We start from the raw sequence: 13,478 nt of genomic DNA on the forward strand, positions 1-13,478 counted from the left end.
AGCATAAACGATAACATTACAAGTCGTTCAACAAATATATACATATACAGACTTGTAAACAAAAACAACTTGATGATTCGCCCATCTTAAGCTCTTGCGCCACTTCCTGTAATACAAATCAACTGGGTGGGTCAGGCTTGGGAGCCTGGTGAGCATATAGGGTTTTCAAACCCACAATAATTATATTTAATTTCATCAATCAACAATAAACCCGATTACCCATTCCCGTTATCCTCACCTTACGTTCCTAAAAATAACGTCTATTATCAGGAACTTATTTCAGGATTTTCATCGGGACGAACATTACTGCAGAGGGGCTTCCTCAACAATAAGTGTCCTAAAGGCAACCATGTGGGGGATAGAGTACACCGGTGAACACGTCGTTCACAACACCTACAGGTAATGAGCCTGCTAGTGTTCCACAGGACAGTCTAGAATAGTCCGTGGTCGTCATCCATACTCTGCTGAATGACTAGAATAACACCAATAACACCGAGGCCTCTCATCTGTTTATTACACACCAATTATCTACCCATGTTCTACCCAACATATTAGTAGATAAAAATATACATTTTTATACATTGTTTAAAAACATGTATAGCATGCTTTAATCAATACATATTCCACATAACAGATGAGGCATACACACATAACACGTATTTCATAGAGAATATATCAGATCTATGAGATAGAAGAGAGTGAATATACATTCACACATATAACCACGAAATATATACATGTAGCACGTATTTTATATTAAATACTTCATAATATTGCGTATTGAAAAGGGACTATACACTCACTTGATCAGAAGATGATCCGACAGTACTACGGCTTATAGAAGTAGCGCCTCTCCGTAGATCTGGAAGATCTTCACAAAAACCGGCTCCTCGCGGGCAGGGCTTCGGCTCGGGAATAACGCTCTTCGGGATCCTCGGGGCTTCGGATCTTGCTTCGGGGCTCGGGAATAATACCGGGGCTTCGGGATATGATCGGCACGCAAATCGAGGCAAAAAGGCTAGAGAGAATGAGGAATTTGCAAAAGAAAAGAAGCTGCTTCGGACCTCCTTTTATAGCCTGATCCTCGGGGTTACGCGGGGCGTAACTTCGGGGGTACGCGGGGCGTAGTGCTTCGCAGATCGCCAGCGCTTACGTCACCGGTCCATCTTCGTCATTGCATACGACTCACTACTCCGTAGAACTCGAGTGCCCTACGCTATACGCGGGGCGTACAGCAGTACGCGCTGCGTACTTCGGATAGACCGCCTCGCTTCTCTTCGGATAATATCAGAGTTTAAATTAAAATAAATATTAAATATTTATTAAAACTTCAAAATTTCATATCTCCTTCATACGAACTCCGTTTTCGACGTTCTTTATATCCACGCGAAGGTGAGACTACGCTCTACAACTTTCGTTTAGACTCCGTCGGCTAATTTTGACTTTTATTTTTATTAATTATTTTTAGAAGGCTCGGACAGGAAAACTTCGTTATAAAATCATAACTTCTTCGTCCGACGTCCGTTCTCGCCTATCTTTTCATCGTTTCGCTACTAACAACGAGATCTTCGATTCTCATTTAGATTGATTCGGCTAGAAATCGCTCGATCTCAAATCGAGTATTCGGGCTGCATACTGCCACGTCGAAACTTCAGAAAATCATAACTTCCTCATACGAAGTCAGATTTGGGCGTTCCTTTTATGCACGCTCTCGGTTTAACGAAATCTACGACTTTCGTTTAGATCGCTAAGGCTAAATATCGCTCTAACTTAAATTCATATTTTACGTCACTCGGCGTCGTGCCGGTTCTGTCGCGAAACTTCGACAGGTCATAACTTCTTCGTTATAACTCGGATTTTAGCATTCCTTATATCTCCATAATCCTTGTTTCAACCACTACAGCTTTATGCAAAGATATCGGGCTTATCTCACACCTTAATTTTGACGCTTATTTTATTCTTAAATTAATTACATCACATAATTAAGCAAATAAACACATAATTCACAAATTCACAAATAATACATTTTATTATTTCTAATTGGGGTTACAAAGGTTAACCTAGACTATTACATTGCTAAAATGGCAAGCCTAGAAACACAGGCGTTACACCAACATAGAAGGGTGACGGGGGAACAAGAGGAGTTTGACCCCAGAACAACAAAAGACAACAAAGGACCCTACTATAATATAGGTTCACTTGCAATAGGCAGCATTTATGTATGCTGTTAAACATGTTTAAAACAAGTGCAACTCGAGTCTTATCTTTTGCGAGATCTTGTCAGTAAAGTGATCCTCGTGTTACGTATACTTGTCTTTTGTAGTATACCTTGTTCGAAAGTGGAATTATGTCGGGAACTTCTCCCGTGAACTTCCTCAAGTAACACACATGAAAAGGGTTATGAATTCCATTCAGTTCTTCTGGTAGTTCGAGCTTGTAAGCTTGGTTCCCAATCCTCTGAAGAACTTTAAACGGTCCAATAAACCTTGGACTTAACTTTCCCCTTTTACCAAATCTTATAAGTCCCTTCCACGGCGAGACTTTAAGCAAAACCGAATCTCCAACTCCAAAAGTCATCGGTCTTTGCTTTTTGTCAGCATAGCTCTTTTGACGGTCCTGAGCTGCTAACATTCTTTCCCTAATTATTTTCAACTTTTCAGCCGTTTGATGGACTATCTCCGGTCCCATAAACTGCTTTTCCCCAGCCTCAAGCCAACAAGACGGCGTACGACACTTCTGTCCATACAATGCTTGATAAGGTGCCATCTTTATGCTCGAGTGAAAACTATTATTATAGGAAAATTCTACCAAAGGTAAATGTTCATCCCAATTACCTAGGAATTCCAAGGTACACGCTCTCAGCATATCTTCAAGTGTTTGTATCGTTCTTTCACTCTGACCATCAGTCTGCGGATGGTAAGTTGTACTTAAACACAACTTGGTACCCAATTCCTCTTGTAGACTTTTCCAAAATCGTGAGGTGAAACGACTATCACGATCCGACACAATTGTTAATGGAACACCGTGAAGCCTCACAATTTCCTTCACGTAAGAATTCGCAAGCTTTTCCATAGACCATTTCTCCTTTGCTGCTATGAAATGCGCACTCTTAGTGAATCGATCGACGACCACCTAAATCATGTCGTAACCACTTTTTGTTCTGGGCAGTTTAGTGACAAAATCCATAGCAATGTCTTCCCACTTACCCATAGGCACAGGTAATGGTTCTAAACTCCGGTATGGTTTCTGATGTTGTGCCTTGACTCTTGCACAGGTTACACACTCGGCCACGTACTTCGCAATGTCGAGCTTCATCGTCGGCCACCAATAATAGGGTTTTAGGTCCCTATACATTTTTGTGCTACCGGGATGAATCGAGTACATGGTTTTGTGAGATTCTTCCATCAGAAGATCTCTGACTCCTCCTGTCTTAGGTATCCAAATCCGATCTTGGAACACCTTCAGTCCGTGACTGTTTACACCGAACACCAACGTTTTGCCCAAACGTTCCTCCTTTCGGTCATTCTTCTCAGAAGCTTCGCTTTGAGCTTTCTTGATACTTTCCAAAATAGTCGAGACAACTTCAATTCTCAACGCTCTTGGCCTTTTCTTTTCAAGATTGACCTTCCGACTGAGAGCATCAGCAACAATATTGGCCTTACCGGGGTGGTAAAGTATCTCACAGTCGTAGTCCTTAAGTAATTCTAGCCAGCGTCGTTGCCTCATATTCAATTCTTTCTGACTAAAGAGATATTGGAGACTCTTATGATCAGTGAAAAGTTTGCACTTCGTGCCATAGAGGTAATGCCTCCATATTTTCAGTGCGAAAACTACCGCTGCCAACTCCAAATCATGAATCGGGTAGTTCTTTTCATGCTCTTTCAGCTGTCGAGACGCATATGCGATCACTTTATCCCTTTGGGTCAAAACGCAACCCAATCCAACCCCAGACGCATCGCTATAAACAGCGAAGTCTTCAACCCCATCGGGTAGAGAAAGTATCGGTGCCTCGCATAGTTTCTTCTTTAGTCTCTCGAATGCTTCTTTATGCTTATCGCTCCAAGCATAAGTAGCTCCTTTGTGGGTCAAGGCTGTTAATGGACTAGCGATCGAAGAAAAGCCTTGGATAAACCTTCGGTAATATCCGGCTAATCCCAAAAAGCTTCGGATCTCCGTGGGACTTTTCGGTTGTTCCCACTTCATCACAGCTTCAATCTTCGCTGGATCAACCATTATCCCTTCTTGGTTGACCACGTGACCCAAAAATTGGACTTCTCGAATCCAAAAATCACATTTGGAGAACTTCGCATACAACTTCTCCTTCTTCAAGACTTCTAACACTTCTCGTAAGTGTCTGCCATGCTCCTCTTGGCTTTTTGAATAAATCAGAATGTCATCTATGAACACTATCATAGATTTATCAAGGAACGGATTACAAACTCTGTTCATCAAATCCATGAATGCTGCTGGAGCATTGGTTAGTCCAAACGACATAACCAAAAACTCATAGTGTCCATATCGCGTTCTGAATGCGGTCTTCTCTATATCCTGCTCCCTTACTTTCAGCTGATGATATCCTGACCTCAGGTCGATCTTTGAAAAATAACTGGAACCTTGTAGCTGATCGAATAGGTCGTCAATCCTCGGCAACGGATATCTATTCTTTATTGTTGCCTTATTCAGCTCTCGGTAATCAATGCACATCCTCATGCTTCCATCTTTCTTCTTTACGAATAACACCGGAGCTCCCCAGGGTGATGAAATAGGTCTAATGAAACCTTTGTCCAATAACTCCTGAAGTTGCATCATTAGCTCCTTCATCTCCGTCGGTGCTAATCGATAGGGTGCTTTTGCAATTGGCGTTGTTCCGGGCAACAAGTCAATACGAAATTCTACTTGTCGATCGGGCGGTAATCCAGGAAGATCTTCGGGAAATACTTCCGGATAATCACGCACAACAGGAATATTTTGCATCACCTTCTTTTCCTTCTTAGCGTCGATCACGAATGCTAAGTATGATGTACACCCCTTGGTCAAACATTTTCTGGCTTTCATTAGAGAAATGATTCTAGAGTTTACTCTGCGTTTATCTCCGTACACCATAAACGATTCCTTGCCAGGTGGATTCACTTTCACTACTTTCTTCTTGCATAAAATTTCAGCATCATTGGCGCTAAGCCAATCCATTCCCAAAACGATGTCGAAACCGTTAAGTTCGATAGGCAATAATTCCTCGTAGAACTTACTCCCATTCAGATCAATTAAGATGTTTTTCATACGATGGCTAACAGGTACAAACTTGCCACTAGCAACTTCGACTAATAAAGCATTATCTAGTCTATCAACAGGCAAAGCTAGTTTTCTACCAAATTCATGCGATATAAAGGAGTAGTTGGCTCCAGAATCAAATAAAATTTGGGCAGGCAATTTGTTAACGAGAAAGGTACCTGAAGCGACATCAACTTCATCTTTAGCAGCTTCCAGTGTCATCTGGAATGCTCTCGCCTTTGGCTTTGGCAGAATGTTGGGTCTTGCTGCTTCCTTCTTTTTCGGACAATCCCTTGAGATGTGCCCCTCCTCACCACAACCATAACAAACATTCTTGGTGAAGGTGTAGTTATTGGCATAATGCCCTAGCTTTCCACATTTGAAGCATGTGGTTTCCCCGCCACACTTCCCATAATGCTTCTTCTTGCACTTGTCACACCATTTCGCTTCTACCTTTCCTCCACTTCCTCTCGAACTAGACTTCGAGAATTTACTTTTCTTGCTGGACCCTGAAAATCCATCGATTTTCCTTTTCTCGCCAACCTCTGACCTTTCCAGACCTTTTTCCCTGATTTGGGTCTCAACATTTCTAGCAGCCCAGATGGCGGCTTTCAATGTGGTTGCTTGCTTAACCATTGGACCATAGTCCGCTGGTAGTCCAAGGGCAAACTTGTTGACCTTAGAGAGTTCTGTAGGCACCAAATATGGGATAAACTTCATCTTTTCTGTGAAACTTGCAGCGTATTCAGTAACGCTCAATTTCCCTTTCTTCAAATTCTGAAACTCATTACTGATTTCCAGAAGGTCCTGCTCGAAGCAGTATTGCAGTTTTAGTTGTTCCACAAAGTCTTCCCAAGACATTTTGCTTGCTTCTCCCTTGGGCATAGAGTCAACTAACAGCTTCCACCAACTCAACACGCCAGATTTTAGCAGAGGGATCGCAAGAGCGGTCTTCTGCCTGTTGCTGCATTCGCAACTTTCAAACATAGTCTCCATTTCGGAGACCCAGTCCATAACTTGCACCGGCGTCGGGCTTCCGGATAGACATGGTGGTTTGGATGCCATGAAATCCTTATACTTGCACCCACGACCATCATTTCCTCCATACTGGTTATTGCGTCTAACCACTGGTTGTTCGTCTTGACCAATGATTCCACTAAAGTTTTCTCCTTCAGACTTCCCTCCATTCTCCTCGGGTTCTTCCGATTGAATTGACGGTTCTTCACGATTCTGCCTAAGCAGGCGTCTTGTTTCTTCCATCTGACGATCCAACATCATTTGAATCATCATTTGTACACCAGCCATTGTTATCGGCTCAGGTGCATCAGCTACGACAGGTACTTGTTGAATTACAGGCGGTTGATTCCTGTTTTCATCAGCATTTCCAACTCTGCTTCTTGTTCTCACCATTTTTGATCTACACACCGAATTATTTCACCTTATTACTCCAAACGATTACATGCTAGTTCTAATATCGTATACATATGCTTAGAATCCTAAACACATAAACCTTCAGATCCGGTTGGCAACAAACCGTAGATCCGAACAAATAATATCATATATGGCAACATATAACATTTAGCACATAAAAGCATTTTAGGCAACTCTCCTAAAATAAACTAGTGCTCGTGTCAGACACACACCTCCCAATCTCCATTTAGCATCTTAAGTTTAAGTCTAGAAATCCTACAAATTCCTAGTTCGCTTAAACTAATGCTCTGATACCAACTATGACATCCCCAAAATCTCGGCCAGAAAAGACCGATTTCATTTATGCTTTTTAAAACATTTTCAGAGTAAATCCGTTTGATTTTAAAAGAGATGCGGAATTTGTTCCCAAAAACAAAACATGATAAAATAGATATTTATCAAAACATTTCATATAGAAATATGATTTCATTTCATAATCAAAAGTCGGGATGTCATGTTCCGATATAGATCATAAAGCATAAACGATAACATTACAAGTCGTTCAACAAATATATACATATACAGATTTGTAAACAAAAACAACTTGATGATTCGCCCATCTTAAGCTCTTGCGCCACTTCCTGTAATACAAATCAACTGAGTGGGTCAGGCTTGGGAGCCTGGTGAGCATATAGGGTTTTCAAACCCACAATAATTATATTTAATTTCATCAATCAACAATAAACCCGATTACCCATTCCCGTTATCCTCACCTTACGTTCCTAAAAATAACGTCTATTATAAGGAACTTATTTCAGGATTTTCATCGGGACGGACATTACTGCAGAGGGGCTTCCTCAACAATAAGTGTCCTAAAGGCAACCATGTGGGGGATAGAGTACACCGGTGAATACGTCGTTCACAACACCTACAGGTAATGAGCCTGCTAGTGTTCCACAGGACAGTCTAGAATAGTCCGTGGTCGTCATCCATACTCTGCTGAATGACTAGAATAACACCAATAACACCGAGGCCTCTCATCTGTTTATTACACACCAATTATCTACCCATGTTCTACCCAACATATTAGTAGATAAAAATATACATTTTTATACATTGTTTAAAAACATGTATAGCATGCTTTAATCAATACATATTCCACATAACAGATGAGGCATACACACATAACACGTATTTCATAGAGAATATATCAGATCTATGAGATAGAAGAGAGTGAATATACATTCACACATATAACCACGAAATATATACATGTAGCACGTATTTTATATTAAATACTTCATAATATTGCGTATTGAAAAGGGACTATACACTCACTTGATCAGAAGATGATCCGACAGTACTACGGCTTATAGAAATAGCGCCTCTCCGTAGATCTGGAAGATCTTCACAAAAACCGGCTCCTCGCGGGCAGGGCTTCGGCTCGGGAATAACGCTCTTCGGGATCCTCGGGGCTTCGGATCTTGCTTCGGGGCTCGGGAATAATACCGGGGCTTCGGGATATGATCGGCACGCAAATCGAGGCAAAAAGGCTAGAGAGAATGAGGAATTTGCAAAAGAAAAGAAGCTGCTTCGGACCTCCTTTTATAGCCTGATCCTCGGGGTTACGCGGGGCGTAACTTCGGGGGTACGCGGGGCGTAGTGCTTCGCAGATCGCCAGCGCTTACGTCACCGGTCCATCTTCGTCATTGCATACGACTCACTACTCCGTAGAACTCGAGTGCCCTACGCTATACGCGGGGCGTACAGCAGTACGCGCTGCGTACTTCGGATAGACCGCCTCGCTTCTCTTCGGATAATATCGGAGTTTAAATTAAAATAAATATTAAATAGTTATTAAAACTTCAAAATTTCATATCTCCTTCATACGAACTCCGTTTTCGACGTTCTTTATATCCACGCGAAGGTGAGACTACGCTCTACAACTTTCGTTTAGACTCCGTCGGCTAATTTTGACTTTTATTTTTATTAATTATTTTTAGAAGGCTCGGACAGGAAAACTTCGTTATAAAATCATAACTTCTTCGTCCGACGTCCGTTCTCGCCTATCTTTTCATCGTTTCGCTACTAACAACGAGATCTTCGATTCTCATTTAGATTGATTCGGCTAGAAATCGCTCGATCTCAAATCGAGTATTCGGGCTGCATACTGCCACGTCGAAACTTCAGAAAATCATAACTTCCTCATACGAAGTCAGATTTGGGCGTTCCTTTTATGCACGCTCTCGGTTTAACGAAATCTACGACTTTCGTTTAGATCGCTAAGGCTAAATATCGCTCTAACTTAAATTCATATTTTACGTCACTCGGCGTCGTGCCGGTTCTGTCGCGAAACTTCGACAGGTCATAACTTCTTCGTTATAACTCGGATTTTAGCATTCCTTATATCTCCATAATCCTTGTTTCAACCACTACAGCTTTATGCAAAGATATCGGGCTTATCTCACACCTTAATTTTGACGCTTATTTTATTCTTAAATTAATTACATCACATAATTAAGCAAATAAACACATAATTCACAAATTCACAAATAATACATTTTATTATTTCTAATTGGGGTTACAAAGGTTAACCTAGACTATTACATTGCTAAAATGGCAAGCCTAGAAACACAGGCGTTACACCAACATAGAAGGGTGACGGGGGAACAAGAGGAGTTTGACCCCAGAACAACAAAAGACAACAAAGGACCCTACTATAATATAGGTTCACTTGCAATAGGCAGCATTTATGTATGCTGTTAAACATGTTTAAAACAAGTGCAACTCGAGTCTTATCTTTTGCGAGATCTTGTCAGTAAAGTGATCCTCGTGTTACGTATACTTGTCTTTTGTAGTATACCTTGTTCGTAGCAGTAGTCTTGTAGTTAATCTAACGTACTGTAACTCTATTAAAAGTTGCACTTTCATGTTTTGTCTGTACCGACGTTATGATCTAATCTAATGGCTTTATTTTCTAAGTAAGACCGACACTATTAGATAACTTGAGTCAATTAGACCCTCACAATACCAGCTCGTACGTACATCTCTTTCTCCGTAAACGTCTTTCTAGCGAAGCCATCATTTCAGAACTCTGAGGTACTCATGCGTAGAGTACCTTATGATCTGTGTCCTTTCCGAAGAAACCTCAGAAAACCTTCCCAGAATACCAACTCGTACAGTACATCAAGTTCAATACAAAGACCCTTATGGTTGATCTATCTCTGAAGAATGTAAACACAAGGGTAGTATATAATCAAGGCTCTACAGGTTTAGAATTGATGATTCCGCTTTAACATCTTTTTCCTTGTTTGGATGTGAGACTAAAGGAGAATCATTTATTTGACTACCTTTTCAATCTTAATTATATACGGCTCCTATACACGAGACTGTGATTGATGAACCATGTATGATTTCTAATATGAACATCAGGACGGAGACTGCTCAAGACTACGAGTGATCATTCCGTAATACAAATAAAATTAGAATCCAGTCGAAGGATACTCCCATAAACAAATCTCGCTATATTCTAACACCTACGGAGATACAAGAACCATCTGGACAACTTAACGACTACTTAGCAATGGAGTTGGAAGACCAAACTCCCCACCCTAGAGAGCCGTGGTCTTATTCTTCAAGAAGAAAGACGGATCATTCATAAGTCCATCGACTTCAGAGACCTCAACAAGATCTCCATTAGAAATCATTATCCCCATACCCTCTACCTCGCATAGATGAAATGGTTGACCAATCGCAAGGAACAAATTACCATTCAGAAATGGACCTGAGATCCGAATATCACCAGTTTTGAGTGTTAGTGAAGGATGTCCTGATGACGACCTTCCGAACTCGATGCGAACGCTACGAGTCCATAGTGATACCCCTCGGATAAGACCGATGCGACCGTAGTATTCATGAACTTAATGAATAGGATATGCCATCCTTACTTGGATCAGTCCGTTATTGTCCTTGTAACTGACTTACTTATCTACTCACGTAGTAAGAAAGAGAAAAGAAGCATCCACGACTCAACTTACCCCCACTAACTCAATAACATACATTTTACCCTCCACGTATCGAACTTGAAAAAGTACATTTCCGTCAGGACTCTTGTAATCCCACTCGCCGAGATCGAATTCAACAAGAGCCTCCCCTTCGTGGAAGAACCGTAGTGACCATGGACCGAGAAGTCAAGCGGACGAAGCAACGCCGCATCGCATTAGTGAAGGTTCTCTGGAATGCCCAGAAAGGACCTGAATTCACTTGGGAGCGCGAGAATCAATCGAATAGGAAGTAGCTCCGTCACTTTGCTCGATTACTCATACCTACTTCCTTACCTAAACTCTAATTTCGGGATGAAATTCCCTCTAACAGGTGGATGATGTGACAACCCAAAAATTTTCCATCCTGTTTAGTCTAACACTTCATTGAAATTCAAACTCATTCCTGCTATCATTTAGCACAATTTGGAACCTGTTTGAATGTTATGAGCCTTGTGCACTTAAGGGATAAGTGTCGGGGTTTATCTACTGAAGATATAGCACAAAGAACAAGCCTAAAACACATTAAACCATGAGTTCATGGCCACCACAATGGAGTTTATGTCCGTTAACTCCATGTGGGCCGCAAACTCACCTTATATTGTGAAATGTTGGCCATTTTGTTCACTCCTTCTTTCCCTTGGCTGATTTCCTCCCAAATCCTCTCAAGTAACATCTCGATCTTCGTCCCCGATCTTCTAAAACTCATAAGTTTCTTGTACTAATTAGTTGATATCTTACTTGATCTACTGATCTTACATGATTTCATCCATGAAATCATTCAATTTGTGTAGATCTTCAAGTTTCACCAAGAACACACACTAGTGTTCTTGGCCAAAACCGACCATTCAAGCTCCTAGATCATAAGTACTCTTGTTCTAACTCATTGTTCGCTAGGTTTAACCTATTTAGAGCTTAGAAACATCAAGAATCAATGGATGAATGAGAGTTTATGGCCAAGGATCTCCCGAGGCCGTAAACTCCCTATAAGGGTGCAATGATGCCCTTTTCTCCTTCCTTATGCCCAGAACTTAGTCTAGAACCATACACCATTGAACTAGGGACTTCAAACATTGAAATGGTACATCATAGCATGAGTTTACGGCTGTAAACTCATGGGGAAGTGGTCCCCAGGCCGTAAACTCAAGTTGAGGTCAATTCTTGGACTTTAAACTCACCTAGCCTCTTGTTTAGCCTTGAAACACTTAACCACTTAATACATCATAGCTTTAAGCCTCAAATGGAGACTCTTTGGAGAGTTCATGGCCATGGGTAAACTCCCCTGGGCCGTAAACTCCATTAAGTATGGTCCATGGACCATAAACTCAATAGCAATGCCTTGCACTCCTTTATTGCAACCCAACGGCCTCCTAACACTTTGACCAATGTGTTTTCCACACATTAGGGTGTTTATACTTGTCCAATTAGTGTTATAATCACTAATTGTATACATACCTATGTCTTTATATGTTATTAGGATCATTGTGTGTGTTCAAGTCTTCACTTGACACCTAGCACTTATTCGACACTTCCATACGATCAACTCACTATAGGTGAGTTCATACCCTTTAACTAACCATTTTAAATGTTTTTAAATGATTCTATGGGGGGGGGGAATACAAGTTGAATCATAGTAGTTATTATATCAATCATATGTGATTAATAACTAGCACACAAATCGATTTACTACACTTTTAGCTGTTTACTCAGTATACTACTTCCAAACGACTTACCAAAACGTTTTTACATGTTAAAACTCTTTATCAAACTGTCTTGCATACTGTATGTTTCCTTTCAAACTCTATTACAATTGTGTTTCAAACAAAGGTTTTTCTTATACTTAAAACTGTCTTAGCAAACAAACTACTTTCAAATCGTTTTATAAACTGACATCAAGTCATCATTTCTTAGTTTTTAAATCTTTCAAAGGTTTTACAACACTTCTTTTATACTTTTATATTGTCAAATGCATGCCTATATATGTATAGTTATATAAGTAATGTTTAAAGGACTTAGGACGGCTAGCTCGCTTTAATTCCTTTTCATTGTTTGGATGTGGCCTAAGGGTATCGGTTATTCGTCCGAGTGTCGTCTCAATATTTGTTATATATCACGTATACATATATAGACATAAAAGTTCCAATAGTTACTTCAGTACCTTTGGGTAGCGAAGGCATACTTTTGGTTATACACGTACATTACTAGTAACTATAATAGGTATAGTTAGGAGATACTACTTACTATTCCAAGTACAATGAATCACACAAGAGTCAGTTCATTCATGAGTCTATTCAAATATACTATTACATACTAGGCAGATAATACTATAACAGAGAATACTATAATAGTGAATACTATAACAAAGAATACTATAACAGAGAATACTAAACAGAGAATATTATAACAGAGAATACTATAACAGAGAATACTATAACAGAGAATACTATAATATAGAATACTAGACAGAGAATACTATAATAGAGAATACTTGATAGAGCAAACTATAACAGAGAATACTATAACAGAGAATAATAGATAGAGCATATTATAATAGAGAATGCTAGACAGAGCATACTATAACAGAGAATACTAGATACTAATGCATAATATAAGAAGAGATACTATTCATACTATATGAATAGATATTTATACTTACTATACGGGACATACCATTCCACACCCGGCTGTTAGCTATAGTGGGAAATTGCACATCGACGGATGTCTACGGTTGTATTGTTCAGCGAGTTTCCATGCCATGAA

The sequence above is a fragment of the Lactuca serriola genome, chromosome 2 (genome assembly GCF_051521515.1).
Source record: "Lactuca serriola cultivar US96UC23 chromosome 2, Lser_US96UC23_V15, whole genome shotgun sequence".
NCBI classification, from domain to species: Eukaryota; Viridiplantae; Streptophyta; class Magnoliopsida; order Asterales; family Asteraceae; genus Lactuca; species Lactuca serriola.